The following is a 14,053-nucleotide window of genomic DNA, read 5'->3' as shown; positions in this document are numbered from 1 at the left end:
GTTATCCAGATCACTGGGACGGGAGCAGATGCAGAATGATTTTAAGGAAGTGCACACATGTTGCAATACAATATGTTAATTCAGTCCATAGGAAGACATAGACTCTAAAGTGTTACTGATACCAATTAAGTGCTTTATTGGAAGGCACTACTGTGAAATACACTACTAAAGCAAATTGCAAACTGCAAACTGAATCAGATGCATGACACTGGAATACATATGAAAAATGTACCGGTATATCGCTACAGCAAATCATATGGAATACATAAGCATGAACAGATAAGACAAGAGTTTACAGCATAATTCTAAACCAGTCCCTAGTACAGGACACACACACAAACTACTAGGTCTTGTAAATATACTTGGAACAAAAGGTTACAAACATAAGAGCAAACTTGATGCATACTACCCATTCTAAATGTTAACCCATTAACAGTACATTCCTAAGGAGAGTTACTCCAGTCTAAGCCCATTCATTTCAATTGGCTTAGACTGGAGTAACTCTCCTTAGGAATGCACTGTAATTGTCCTTATAGTTTTAGCTCAGTTTCCTAGCAAGCAAGCTGGTGCATAGCTAGGGTTGCCAGGTCCCTCTTTGCCACTGGCGGGAGGTTTTTGGGGTGGAGCCTGAGGAGGACGGGGTTTGGGGAGGGGAGGGACTTCAATGCCATAGAGTCCAATTGCCAAAGCTGTCATTTTCTCCAGGTGAACTGATCTCTATCGGCTGGAGATCAGTTGTGATAGCAGGAGATGTCCAGCTAGTGCCAGGAGGTTGGCATCCCTATGCATAGCTGTCAGGCAGAACCCTCACAGGCTTGTCAGTCTCACAACCAGCAAATTCCCAAGGCTTAAGAGGGGAGGACAGGGTGAAGATAGACCTTTGGAGGCCTCAAGACATCCTCAAAGCAGCAGCACCTTAAACAGAAAAGGCTACTACTGCCCAAAAGAAAAGTTGCTATTTCCAAAAGAAAAGTTGGTACCAAACCTGTCTTCCTCTTGGACTTTTCTACATTTCACTTGGCCAGGGGCAGTACCATGGTGGCGCCCCACTTCTTGTTGTTTACTTTGGCACCCAGGGGACTGAAAAACCTCACACCCATAGCATCTTCCCAGTATCTCAAAACAATATTCCGGTCCAAGCTCTCCTCATCGGTCATGAGACTGGCCGTCTTGTTCGTCAGAATTTCAGGTGTTTGTCAGGTGTGTGTTTGTCAGTATTCATGCTTGGTCAGCAAGCAGCAGTATTCTGTGGCTTTCCATTGACAAGTTTCGGGCTGGGGTTCAAGGAAAAGTACTCTTGTGTAGCATGATTGTGCGTGCTAACAGTACAATCACAAGATTCTGTCCACAGTTATGTGTGGAACCCTGTCCTGTGTAATGTGGTTCTCATGGCATCTCAACAGTAGCATCTTAACCCAGTTGACAATACTGAAGTATATATTCCAGTTTCTGGCCTCCTTGAGCTGAATCCACAAATTTTCCCAGAGCCATTGAAGCAGGCCCCCAAATTAGGATCAAAATTCCTTCTCCTCATCCCATAATATCAATTAAGGACAAACATCATTGTGGTCATCTGGTGGGAGGGGTCTTTGGTTGTAATAATCCTTTGAACAAGCTTCAGACAAGCTCTCCCTCCCCACAAACGTTTCCTCTCAGTATTGAGGTGCTTTTCCATGGTTTTCAGCCACTTGCGGTTAGATGTTCCTCATGGAATGCACAACAATCACTTGGTGCTGTTATCATTGCAGTCTCTCGCAGCAAAAGTCATAATTTCTGATGGCAAACTACACAGATTCAGAGTCTGAAATCCATTTCATGTACACATGAAGGCTGTAACTAGGCCAATTCAAGGCCAAGAAGGTACCAGTTTAACAATATGTTGCCAGTGTGTCCTGTCCTAATTATAGTTACTGTGCTGCTAACACACTAGGTTATATTTAAACTCCTGAAGCAGTTACCGGGGCATTGGGTTGGCTAATTGAATTCCCAAAGGACCCTTTTCATAACTTTCATATATCGTCTCTGGCTTCTTTGTATTCATTAACAGTGACCGGGAATGAGAAAATTAGCTTGTCAGACAAAAGACAGGTCTAGCGGGACAGAGCGGGATCATTACCAGAGGCTTATTTCTGAGCCCCTTATAAGAAGTTCATCTATTGTAGAAGTGTGCTTCAAAAACCTAATCATCAGTGAAGGCACGGAGAGGTTATGAAGGGAATAAAAACACCGTTGCAATAAACAAACATTCTGCTTTTAAGTGCACAGGAATAAAACCAAACTTTTCATACCACACTGAGTCACATGTTCACTGAATTCCTTCTGCAGAAATTATTTGCCTCAAGTCATTGCAACGGAATGGGATTTTAATACATAAATATGAATTTGAGGAGTGCGGCAGTTCTTCACAGTGACCAATTACAACTAGTTTAGTCATGCATATTTAGCAGAGAAGCAGTTTGCCATCTACTAACTCAAACTTGCTATGAGGTTATATAGGGAAGTATTTTATTTATTTACTTGCTTAGGACATTGATATACCAACTTTCCAGAAACCTGCTTTTGTGGCTCACAAGTTTAAAAATGTGACAAAATAATAATTAAAATACAGCATTTATATGCTAACAGCGAAGTTGGCCAAATCTGAGGATACTTGAATCCAGTGACTGGAGCTGAGAACGGGCAAGACAGAGCTTTCTACAAACCTGAAAAGGGCCCCAGGTTTGCAGAAAAATATGCTATTAAAAATACATTGGGGGTTTTAAAAACCTGAAAATGATAAAAGGAGTGTCAATAACTTTGAGTAAGGATTCCCTCAGTGGCAGTTGGTAGGCAACCACAGCAGCATTCCAGGCTTGGTTCCCTCAGTAAAAGGCGGGGGAGGGCCTTTGAGTAGGGTTGCCAACCTGTAGGTGTTGGTGGGAGATCTCCTGTCATTAAACTGATCTCCAAGTGACAGATCAGTTCACCTGCAGAAAATGGCCACTTTGGAAGGTGGATTCTATGGCATTATACCCCATTGAAATCTTGGATTGCCACTTACTCGGTAATAGCAGGCAATCACCCGTCAATTAACCAGGCTGCCTTTGTGACCCTCATCTGGTTGGCGGGCGAAAGCAGGCCAGCTGAAGGAGGGTGTGCTCTGCGTGCTGAGGTCACTTCCGGGTTTATCACAGAAGTGCCAGCATCGTGATAGGGACTTTCTAGTACTCTCCCCAAAAACTCTATGTTTTGGGAGTTTTGGGAGAACATAGAGTTTTGGGAGAACAGTGCTAGAGCATCCCGGCATGATGTCAGAGCTTCCGAGGTAAACCCAGAAGTGACATCATAGCACCACACACACGGATCACCACCTCCAGTTCCACCCCCACAAAGCTCTTGCTGGTTGCCAGGGGGGGACCTGGCAACACTATTTAACCCCCTTCCCTCCCCCTTCCCTCCCCTCCCCAAACTCCACCCTCCTTAGGCTCCACCCTCAAAATCTCCATGGATTTCCCAAACTGCAGCTGGCAACCCTATCTTTGAGGGAGAACTCATTGGAGGCCTGGCTAAGGTTCCTGAAGATTTTGTGGTGGAGTCCGAAGAGGGCAGGGTTTAGGGAGTGGAGAGGCCTTGGCTGAATGTAATGCCATAGAGTCCACCCTCCAAAGCAGCCATTTTCTCCAGGGGGAGAAACCTGTCATTTAGAGTTCATTAGTAATTGTGGGAGATCTCCAGGTCCCACCTGGAGGTTACCCCCAGCAAGTTGGGTACTCATTTTACCAACCCCGGAAGGATGGAAGGCTGAGTCAACCTTGAGCAAGCTACCTGAAACTGACTTCTACTGGGATTGAACTCAGGTCTTGAGCAGTGCTTTGACTGCAGTACTGCAGTTTACCACTCTGCGACACAGGGATGTTTCTTACCTAATGAATAATTATAATGATATTCATGATATCAGGAAGCCAAGTGATTTGTTATGACATTTGGTTTGAATTAGGATAATATGGGGCAGATGGAGTCTCTGGGGGCCCATGAAGGCTCTTGAAGCAACCTTTGTAGTGGAACATGTATATAATAATAATCAAGTTTTATTAGACACAATAAACTATTAAACTTCCCCAAGCTCTTAAAACTGTCTAGAGATTTTGATTTTTTGTTTAGAGAAGGAAATCATTACAGCCAATGTACTTAGTGCGGATGAAGGAGTTTGCATTGCACAGAGTGCAGAAATTAATGACCAGTTTTCCTAGTTGGGGCTTAATCGCACTGACAACTTGGTAGGGGACAAGGTGTCTAGCGTCACAATGTTGATACCTCTTGCAATAGCTAGTTGAGCATTCCTTTTCTGTCTCCTGAAAGAATGACAACAGGTACAAGGAGGTCGTCCATATTTGCAACAAATTATTTTAATTAAGAATTCCATCAGGAAAAGCAAACACTTTGTAGAATGTCAGTTAGAAAAACATAACATATGCAAACTTTTTTATTTAATAGCAATTGTTTTAAAATATCAATTTAAAAAAACCCAGAAGGCGTCTTTCTTAGAATTTAGGCTTAACATTCACCCTCATGTGATGCTTCCTGCTAGGCAATTGTCATTAAAGAAGATTGAGAAGTTGTCAACCACAAGCTGACAAGAGTTTTAAGAACAAATTAGTGACTGTCATTGTCAGATTTTGATTGTAGTCCAGGAGCTAAAAAGTATTTCAAGCCTAATTGTGACTACTTTTTTTCTTTTCTTTTAATAGTACTTCTCCATGCCGTACTCCATACTGCTTTTGAAAGTCACCTTGGTGTTAAAAGTAGTTTGCAGTGTTACTTGTGGATTTGCTGCGGAAAAGTTAAAAGTCTGATTACTGTTTGGATTTGCTGAAGGAGCTGAGTGCCTATTTAGAGCTTGGCCATTGTGTTTTGCTTCTTTGCTCTACAAAAATCTGGCTGCAGTCCAATTAGTTTTGTTGTTTCATCATATATATTTTTCTGTTTAAAAGCATGTTTTTTTATTGCTTGAGATGAAATTAGAAGAAAGGAAAAGCCAGTATAGGAAGTGCTATGTAAGTGGATTGTGGTCCTGCAGTGAAGCACCTCCTTTGCATGCAGAAGATGCTGCATTTAATCCCCAGCAACTCCAGTTAAAAGGATCATGTACTAGATGATGTGAAAGACCCCAATCTGAGACCATGGGGAGCCATTGCCAGTCAGAGCAGACAATGCTGACTTTAATAGACCAATGTTCTGATCCAAATAAGACACATAATGTAAATTAAGAACAATGATTCATTTGTCAGTCAATTACCTTTACCATTAAAGTCAGACAGCACAAAATAATAATCTTTTCCTTTACACGCACATATGCATCATCTGCGCTTTGATACCCCAGAAATCCCTGTACATTAAACTGACCATCATAAGGACAATTTGCTGCAGTTAATTAGTTCCATCATTGGCTTGTTGACTTGATCATTACTGATAAGTGAGCTCTACCCTTAAAAAACAAGATCTTACTGAGAAGGTTATGATCCCACTGCAGGGATAGCCTATGATTGTTCATAGTTTTCTTTACAGCCCATTCCTGAGCCGCACTGCCGGCACAGGGGCCCACAACGCCGGTGCCGGAAAGCGCACGCTGGCATGAGTGACCCCAGTGCCGGCTTGCAGGCCCGGCCGCTGGGACCGGACGCCGCCGAAGCTTCCTGCCGGCCTCCGGCACAGGCCACAGCTTCTCTGATCCAACTTCATGATGAATCCAAGATGGTGGTAACCACGTGCCTAATCATTGTGTTAGTCATATGTCAATCATCATTAAACAATAAGAAATATTCCCATTCACATATGCCCACATGGTACCAATCAATGTGCACTACCACTTTATTATTTATACCCTGCTTTTCCTCCCAAGGGGGAACCAAAGTGGCACACAACTCCACTTCTCCAATATTATGAGGCAGTAAATAACTTATATCAAAGAAACGAGCTTTACATTCATGAAGATATTTTCATGTTCATCAAGAAAGCTTCTAAAACTGATCTGATCTGAAGTCAAGTGAAAAGCATCTTATCCACCATTCATTTTTTAAAATATATGCATATTGGATGTTCAAGAAATCATTGAAAATAGTGATGCAGAGGGGTGTTTTTTAGTATTTGAGAAGCTTAAAGAAATTAAACAGAATGCTACTTTTGAGCACATGCAGTGGCGTTGCATAGCAGAAGAGTGCCTTGCCCCTGGAAAATTTTGATTTTTTTAAGTTACAAAAGAAGTAAAACTGTTCAGGCATGGGAAGGGAAGAGTTGTGTGTCTGATTGTTAATTAAGCCTCATAAAATAATAACCAGTAGGTGCTCATGATGCTAACATGACCTAATTTCACAACAAATATAACTGCAGAGCTGTCCCTTACATGCGACTGTGTGTGTGTGTGTGTGTGTGTGTGTGTGAAAACATCATTTCAGCAGAAGCATGCTGTAGTAGCATTTCAAGCCATGAAAAATAGTATATCCTGAGTAAACGAAGATAATTTCGATTCTACAGCAAGTGCTGGTAGTCCTATAGTTACTGTGTGAGGCGTTCAGTATTAAAACCATGAATAGCCTATTCCTCATAAAACTGAGATATCTGTCCTATGCAATTTGGCATGGACCATTTCTTCACTGGGGAGGTACAAACTATCCTGAGTTTCCAGAAGTCTTTTAAAACATGGCTGCTAAGTACTTTAACAATTAGATACAGAACTTTTTAATTTGCAGAATCCTTCCCACCATTTTTATTGGATGGGCCTCTCAAAATGTCTTCCAACTATGGAAATGACATGCAAAGTCTCAGGAATGAATGGAATAAGGAACTAGATCTCTCTATTTAACTAAAGCAATGGGATATGGCTTACCTGTTCTCTCCATGGATCTTAAGTTGAAACATCAGCAAAAAATTATGTTCAGGATTCACTGGACACCACAGCAACTCTTTAGCAAAGGATTAAGTAAAGTGGCTAATTGCTGGCATTGTAACTTACCAGATGCATCCCTTAAACATATGCTTTGGGCATGTCCAATCATTTGGTTTTTCTGGGAAGACGTATCAATTATCATATCAATTATGACTTTTGAAGATGTCCATGAACTTTGAAACTAGTTGCCTGTCTCTTGGAGGTTAACCAATGGACAACGAAAATAGACCCTCCATGCCCTTACTACAGCTAAAAGACACATATTACAATACTGGAAAGATAAAAGCCTATCCCTGGTAAATCAATGAAATGAGGACCTTAGAACTCTAACAATACTTGAACACATGGCATATAGACAGCAATTGCATATGGACTTATTTTTTGATATTTGGAAACCATTTACAGAAATTCATGTGTAGGTCCACCATCACTATTGGTATGTTTTTGTCTTTATGTATTTTTAACAGTTTATTTTTTTTATTTTTTTGAAGAAATTAAAAAAAGGGGGGATAAAATAAAATAATTTAACCTTAAATGTTTTCAGGACAAAAAAATAGTGAAAAACATGCGAGTGGGAGGGGAGGCTGGAGAATCAGAATATGGGTCTCCTATATTAAAAGTAATAATAAAAAAATTAATTAATAAATGCAGTCACAAGCCTCTGCCTTACGGCCTGCTACCAGCTACCAATCATCTTGTGCTAGCTAGCTTTCCCTGTGTTTCCACATGTACACAATGACTAGTGTTCAAGGCCCCTCACCCACTCTATGAATGGATTGCTCATTCAGTTGAATCTTGAAAAGAAGAAATTGAAGGAAGGATTTAAAGACAGAGCCAAGATGCAGGATGATCTTGACAGGCTGGAGAAGTGGGTTAGAACTAATAAAATGCACTTCAACAAAGACAAATGTAAAGTTCTGCATTTAGGTAGGAAAAATCAAATGCATAATTATAGGAGTGGGGAGACTTGTCTGAGCAGTAGTGTGTGTGAAAAGGATCTTGGGGTCTTAGTAGACCAAACACTGAACATGAGTCAGCAGTGTGATGCGGTAGCTAAAATGGCAAATGCAGTCTTGGGCTGCATCAACAGAAGTATAGTGTCCAGATCACGCGAAGTGATGGTATCGCTTTACTCAGCTCTGGTTAGACCTCAACTAGAGTACTGTGTTCAGTTTTGGGCACAAAAAAAGATGTAGACATTTAAAAAAGATGTAGACAAGCTGGAACGTGTCCAGAGGAGGACAACAAAGATGGTGAGGGGTCTGGAGACCAAGTCCTATGAGGAAAGGTTGAAGGAGCTGGATAAGTTTAGCCTGAAGAGGAGAAGACTGAGAGGGGATATGATAACCATGTTCAAGTACTTCAAGGCTGTCATATTGAGGATGGTGCCGAGTTGTTTTCTGTTGCCCAAGAAAGTTGGACCAGAACCAATGGGTTGAAATTAAATCAAAAGAGTTTCCGTCCAGACATTAGGAAGAATTTTCTAACAGAGCGGTTCCTCAGTGGAACAGGCTTCCTCAGGAGGTGGTAAGCTCTCCTTCCCTGGAGGTTTTTAAGAAGAGGTTAGATGGCCATCTGTCAGCAATGCTGATTCTGTGACCTTAGGTAGATGATGAGAGGGAGGGCATCTTGGCCATCTTCTGGTCACTAGGTGTGGCGGGAGGTAGTTGTGAATTTCCTGCATTGTGCAGGGGGTTGGATTTGATGACTCTGGTGGTCCCTTCCAACACTATGATTCTATGACTTTATGAGCTCAATCCTAAGGGGGGAGAATCAATTTAAGAGCCGACATGACCTCCCGCTGGAGTAAGTGCCCATTTATCCTGAGATAATGGGCACTTAAGCCAGCACGGGGGGCATTTCTGCCAGTGCCTGGGTACCACAGAGCTGCACTGGTCTCCCCCGCCAGCAGAGCTTCCAGCCAGTGTCCACCCGGCACAAGTCCCTGTGCCAGTGTCCTAGAGGGCGGTCCCAGGGTGGTTCTGGGGGCAGAGCTGCCATTAGGCAGCTTCCTATCCCCTTTCAAGACGGGAATGCCCCCCTTGCCCTTGCTGCGAGTTACTTACACTACCTTTTTATGTAGCGTAACTCTGTGGAACACTATGGAGCAGCTCCATGGGGCTCGCAAGTAAGGGCAGAATTCTGGCTTTGGCAGAGGAGCTGGATCCTGCTGACTCCAGCCACCGCCTAACCCCCCAACCCCCCCAGGAATGGGCTGTCAATTGCTCCAAAAAAGAATAAATGGCCAGTTAACAGCTTGGAGAATGAAGAGACTGAATCCTCAGTTATAACAATTAGAATATGAAACCTAAACACTTCGCCATTAGGCACCCAGAATGAAAATGAATTCACTCACTTCAACTACTGACATGCCATGAAATTAAACCACGATTTAAAAAGTAAACAGCAGTTGTATTTTTTATAGAGTCATTGTTTCAACAAATTGAAGCTGGGTAAAAAAACATTTACCTCAGTGACATACTCCCGATCATGTGCAACAGAACAATTTTGGAATGGCAATGTTCCTAGATATATAAAGAGCAGCCAAGTAGCAGATATTTGCCTTAGGAAAGAAATCTTGATCCACAGTAGCTTTCCTACAAAAGCTTACTAGCCAAAAGTTGTTCTAGAAATAGTATGCCAAGCTGACTATAAATTCAGTTCTTCTACTTTGTGTTAAACAGTACAATCCTATGCAGAGTTACTCCAGTCTAAGCCTATTGAAATAAATGGGCTTAGACTGGAGTAACTCTCTTTAGGATTGCACTGAAAGTATCTGTCTGCTGTTTGATATCCCCATCTTAAACATAATAGTTGGGACTGCCTCACTGCTTTCAATGGGAAGTTTTTAAAATCAGCCTATAAAACAGTAAAAGAGCAAAGAAGAACCCATCTCAAATATTACCGTAAGCTATCAAAGGTGGAAAGAAAACATTTAAACCAGCTATAACTAAGCTTCAACCTGATGATGTGTTACTATTTTGAGCTATGTCCCACAAAATAATAGCTCTGCAAGGCAATGAAAAGTTCATGGCAATTAATTTTAAATACATCTTTGTATCGTTTGATGGATTCTTTTGTTCTGATCAAAGCCCAGTTTTGTTAAAAGTTAGTCCCTGTTGATGTTCATCATTTAATTAACTGAAGATAATTCTTTCCTAAATAAAGCCTAGTGTCTTTTGTATCTGCCTATTTTATCTCTATATTTATTCATGCCCTGAAGGCTTTTGACTTTACCAAAGCAAGCTTGGGAGGAAAGAGTCTGTACTATGATGTTAGATCATCGATTTCCACAGTATTTCCTGGATTAGAACCTACCCTTTCCTATTTATAAAACCATGGCTATGGTTCCCTATCAGTGCCAGGGATTTAGGAAGCTTGAAAGCTTGTTTGGAATTGAGGATTATTGCTACATACTGAGGCAAATTTATCCTTGCGGTAACTCATATTCTTTCACTGGCTTTACCATAGGAATCATATTGTCTCAAACAATTTATTTCTGTGTGCTCTTGGGGCTTAGCTGGTCTACAATATTTGAGTCACAGCTTGTTTCAACATATTGCATGAACTCCAAGAGCCTTTGCTCCTTTTTAAGAAACGCAAGTGAGACCAAAGCTTACTGTATTGTGTTTAGCACAAGTTGTAAATGTGCTGTGCATAGCACATTGTGTAGGAACCAGTAAAAGCAGATGTCTTACAGAAAAATCACATTTTGTATGGGAGGAGGGTGGGGCAGTGCCACAACCTGAGTCAGGATCTTCACTCCTGGTGAAGATGACAAATCTTCATTTTTAGACTGTTCTCTTTCTACTGAAATAGCCAGAGGTTCTCAATGTGTAAAATAGCCATATTTAGGGACAGAGGGTTCTCAGCAAGCCCTCAGAGAGTCAGTGTGGAGTAGAGTGATAGACGAGGCTCTGGGGATGCTGGTTCAAAACCCAACATTGCTATGAAAGTTTTCTGGATGACCTTGGGCAAATCATACTTCCTCAGTCTAACGTACCTCCCGGGGTTGTTAAAGACAAACTTTATTTTTATTTATTTCATTTCATTCAATTTGTACCCTGCTCTATTTCCTGGCCGGGTTCAGAGGCGCTAACAATCGTTAAATAATCCAACACATAAATGGGGGGGTGTATGTCACCCTGAACTCCTCAGAAGACCAACAGGATAAAAATGTACTAGACAGGTAGCATCCTGGTTGGAACAGAAGACCTAGCTCCAACATATTAGTGTGACATGGTTGACATGGTCTAGTGCTGTTAATTATCAGTATGGGTATTCATGAAGCTATGCACTATTTTCCATGCACATTATTAAATTTTGTATCATATCATTCCAAATTTTCTGCCAAGAAAGGCTAAATTTGGCAACCTAAATTTGGCAATAATTAATGCTATTTGTGGGGAGAAAAGATCATTGTAGTTGTGGCTGTTGTTTGTTTGCTTGTTTGGTTTTCCTGATCAGTGTCCATATTAATAAATTATTATTATTATTATTATTATTATTATTATTATTAGATCTTTGTAGACCACTGAAACTTTCTCTTGCCTACTGCTAGAAATCCAGAATATAACCGTGCATAAAAGACATGGGGCTACCTTATATCAAGTCATATCCTCGGTCTATCAAGGTCAGCATTGTCTACTGACAGCAGCTCTTGGGTCACAGGCCAAGGTTTTTCACATCACCTTTTCAATGGGCAATGTGCTAGGAACAGAACCAAAGACCTTCGGCATCCAAAGCAGATGCTCTACCACGAAGCCACAGCCTGTCCCTACAAAGGTTTCTGAAACTTCACTAACCATTGTCCATACACTTTCAAGACTATCAAGACTGCACAACCTGTAAGGATAGAATCTTACCTTAAAAAAAAAAAATACTGGAGTCTGTAGAGGCCAACTAGTGGGGGCTATATGTCAGAATGCTGGGCTAAATTGGTCTCCAATCTCCTTCAGTGTCTCTTGCCCTCTGGCCATTGTTGTATTGTTGGTGCCAGGAATTAAGTATAAAAACACTGAGATATTTGCCAGCATGACAGTGAAATTTTATGAAATGTGAATGTTTGCATACTTCTACCCAAGCAGGAAGATTCTGTATTTCTTTTTTGTTGTTGGGTTCAAGAGGGATACGGCTTGGAAAATTAAGCTGCATTACCACTTCCGTTAATTCTGAGGTATGTGGGGAAAGCCCCTGCTTGTACAGAAGGCACAGCTGAAGTGAATAACCAAGAGGGGGAAATCAGCATCGGAGACAAACAGCCCACAAGACAGATGGTAACGAAAATGCAGCAGCAGCACTGAACTTCCCTGCTTAACTGGGAAGGAAATCTTTCCGGCTTGGCTTCTGCCTTTCTAGGAAGACTCTGGCATGAACGGAATTAGACAGGGTTCCAGATGTCCCTTATTTGAAAGGCTCATACCTTCTTCTAGAACAATTACAGTCCTGAAAACATAACAGGGAGTCTTTGTTTTCATTCACCTACAGTTTGAGGAAAGTCCATCACAGAAAGAATGGAAAAATCCAGTTTCATACAGTACTGCAAATCTCCGTCTGCTTATTAATAAGTCCCACTGGTAGGATTTTCTTCTGGATAAACATGCATAGGATCAGAATGCATAGGGGGAAACACAGAAATTGATTTGAGTCAGGCTTCAAAACATGAAATAAAAATGCAGGTGCCTCTGAGCCTGGGCTGAGTGCTTCTCCCTTCATCATCTAAGTTAACACTGCCAACACTCATGCACAAAGAATTAAGAGGCAGTGTTTCCTTATTTTTTGGAAACCATTAGGAAATTCTAGAGCAAGGTCCTGACAGCACAGAAGATTATAGCTTTCTTCTCTCCCAACAATAGTACAGCACGTGTCATGTTGAGCTGTTACTCTCATTGACACAAACACACACTGGAATCGCCAGCCTTGAAGGAAGAAGCCATCAACGGAAGGTCTCACTACCAACACCATTCAAAAGGAAGCCTGATGATGATGCATTGAAGAAAGGTGGCGTTGTCTACGAAATCTCACACTTCGGTAAACTGTGTGTGTGTGTGTGTAAAGTGCCGTCAAGTCGCAGCCAACTTATGGCGACCCCTTTTGGGGTTTTCATGGCAAGAGACTAACAGAGGTGGTTTGCCAGTGCCTTCCTCTGCACAGCAACCCTGGTATTCCTTGGTGGTCTCCCATCCAAATACTAACCAGGGCTGACCCTGCTTAGCTTCTGAGATCAGGCTAGCCTGGGCCATCCAGGTCAGGGCATCGGTAAACTATTGAGGTCCAATTCAAAAGATCCTCAGGATGTGGCTGCCATTAACAATTTCTTCTGGGGGATACTATTTGCTGGATCTTGGTGGAAAGAAGATCCCCATATTCGTGCAGCTGTGTGGAGGAGTTCCAACTATGTGGAAGTGAGACTGGTGGCAATCTCCCCCCAGATATAGACATATCTTTTATAATTCCATTTTGTGCATCGCCTGACATATATTTGATTCTTTTTTGCACTGTTTCTAATTTTTGTAATGCTAGTCCCGTTGCATTGCTTATTAGAATACCACGTAATCCTCAAGTCTCAGTGAGAAAGGCAGATTAACAAAGTATGCATGTATGTTAAGTGCTGTCAAGTCGCAACCAATTTATGGCTATCCCAAAGGGTTTTCAAGGCAAGAAACTAACAGAGGTGGTTTGCCATTGCCTTCTTCTGGTATTCCTTGGTGGTCTCCCAACCCTGCTTTGCTTCTGAGATTTGATGAGATCAGGCAAGCCTGGGCCATCACGGTAAATAAAATCATAACCCATTAATGCAATAGCAGTCTTGTGCATTTTTTACACAAAAAATTGAGCTTGCCTTTGAATCCCTCTTTCCTCTAGTAATTTGTAATGTAAGTGAGAATCCTAGTTAATATAGGTTTTACATTTACATTAAAACCTTGCATGAAACAAGAATTTCTGTAAATCCTTATGGGTGAAATTCCCTTTGTCTGACTTCACCTTAGGTGTTTCTTTGAGGATTCCTTCCATCTTGCATAGTGATCACTAGTATTCATCTGCCCTAACATTGGCAAAAGTTCTGGAATTTATGTTAACAGATATCCCTCATCTTAAAGGACCGTGTCCCCTGTGGTAAAACATTACAAA

The sequence above is a fragment of the Euleptes europaea genome, chromosome 3, assembly GCF_029931775.1.
Source record: "Euleptes europaea isolate rEulEur1 chromosome 3, rEulEur1.hap1, whole genome shotgun sequence".
Taxonomy (NCBI): domain Eukaryota; kingdom Metazoa; phylum Chordata; class Lepidosauria; order Squamata; family Sphaerodactylidae; genus Euleptes; species Euleptes europaea.
This window is presented reverse-complemented; position numbering follows the sequence as displayed.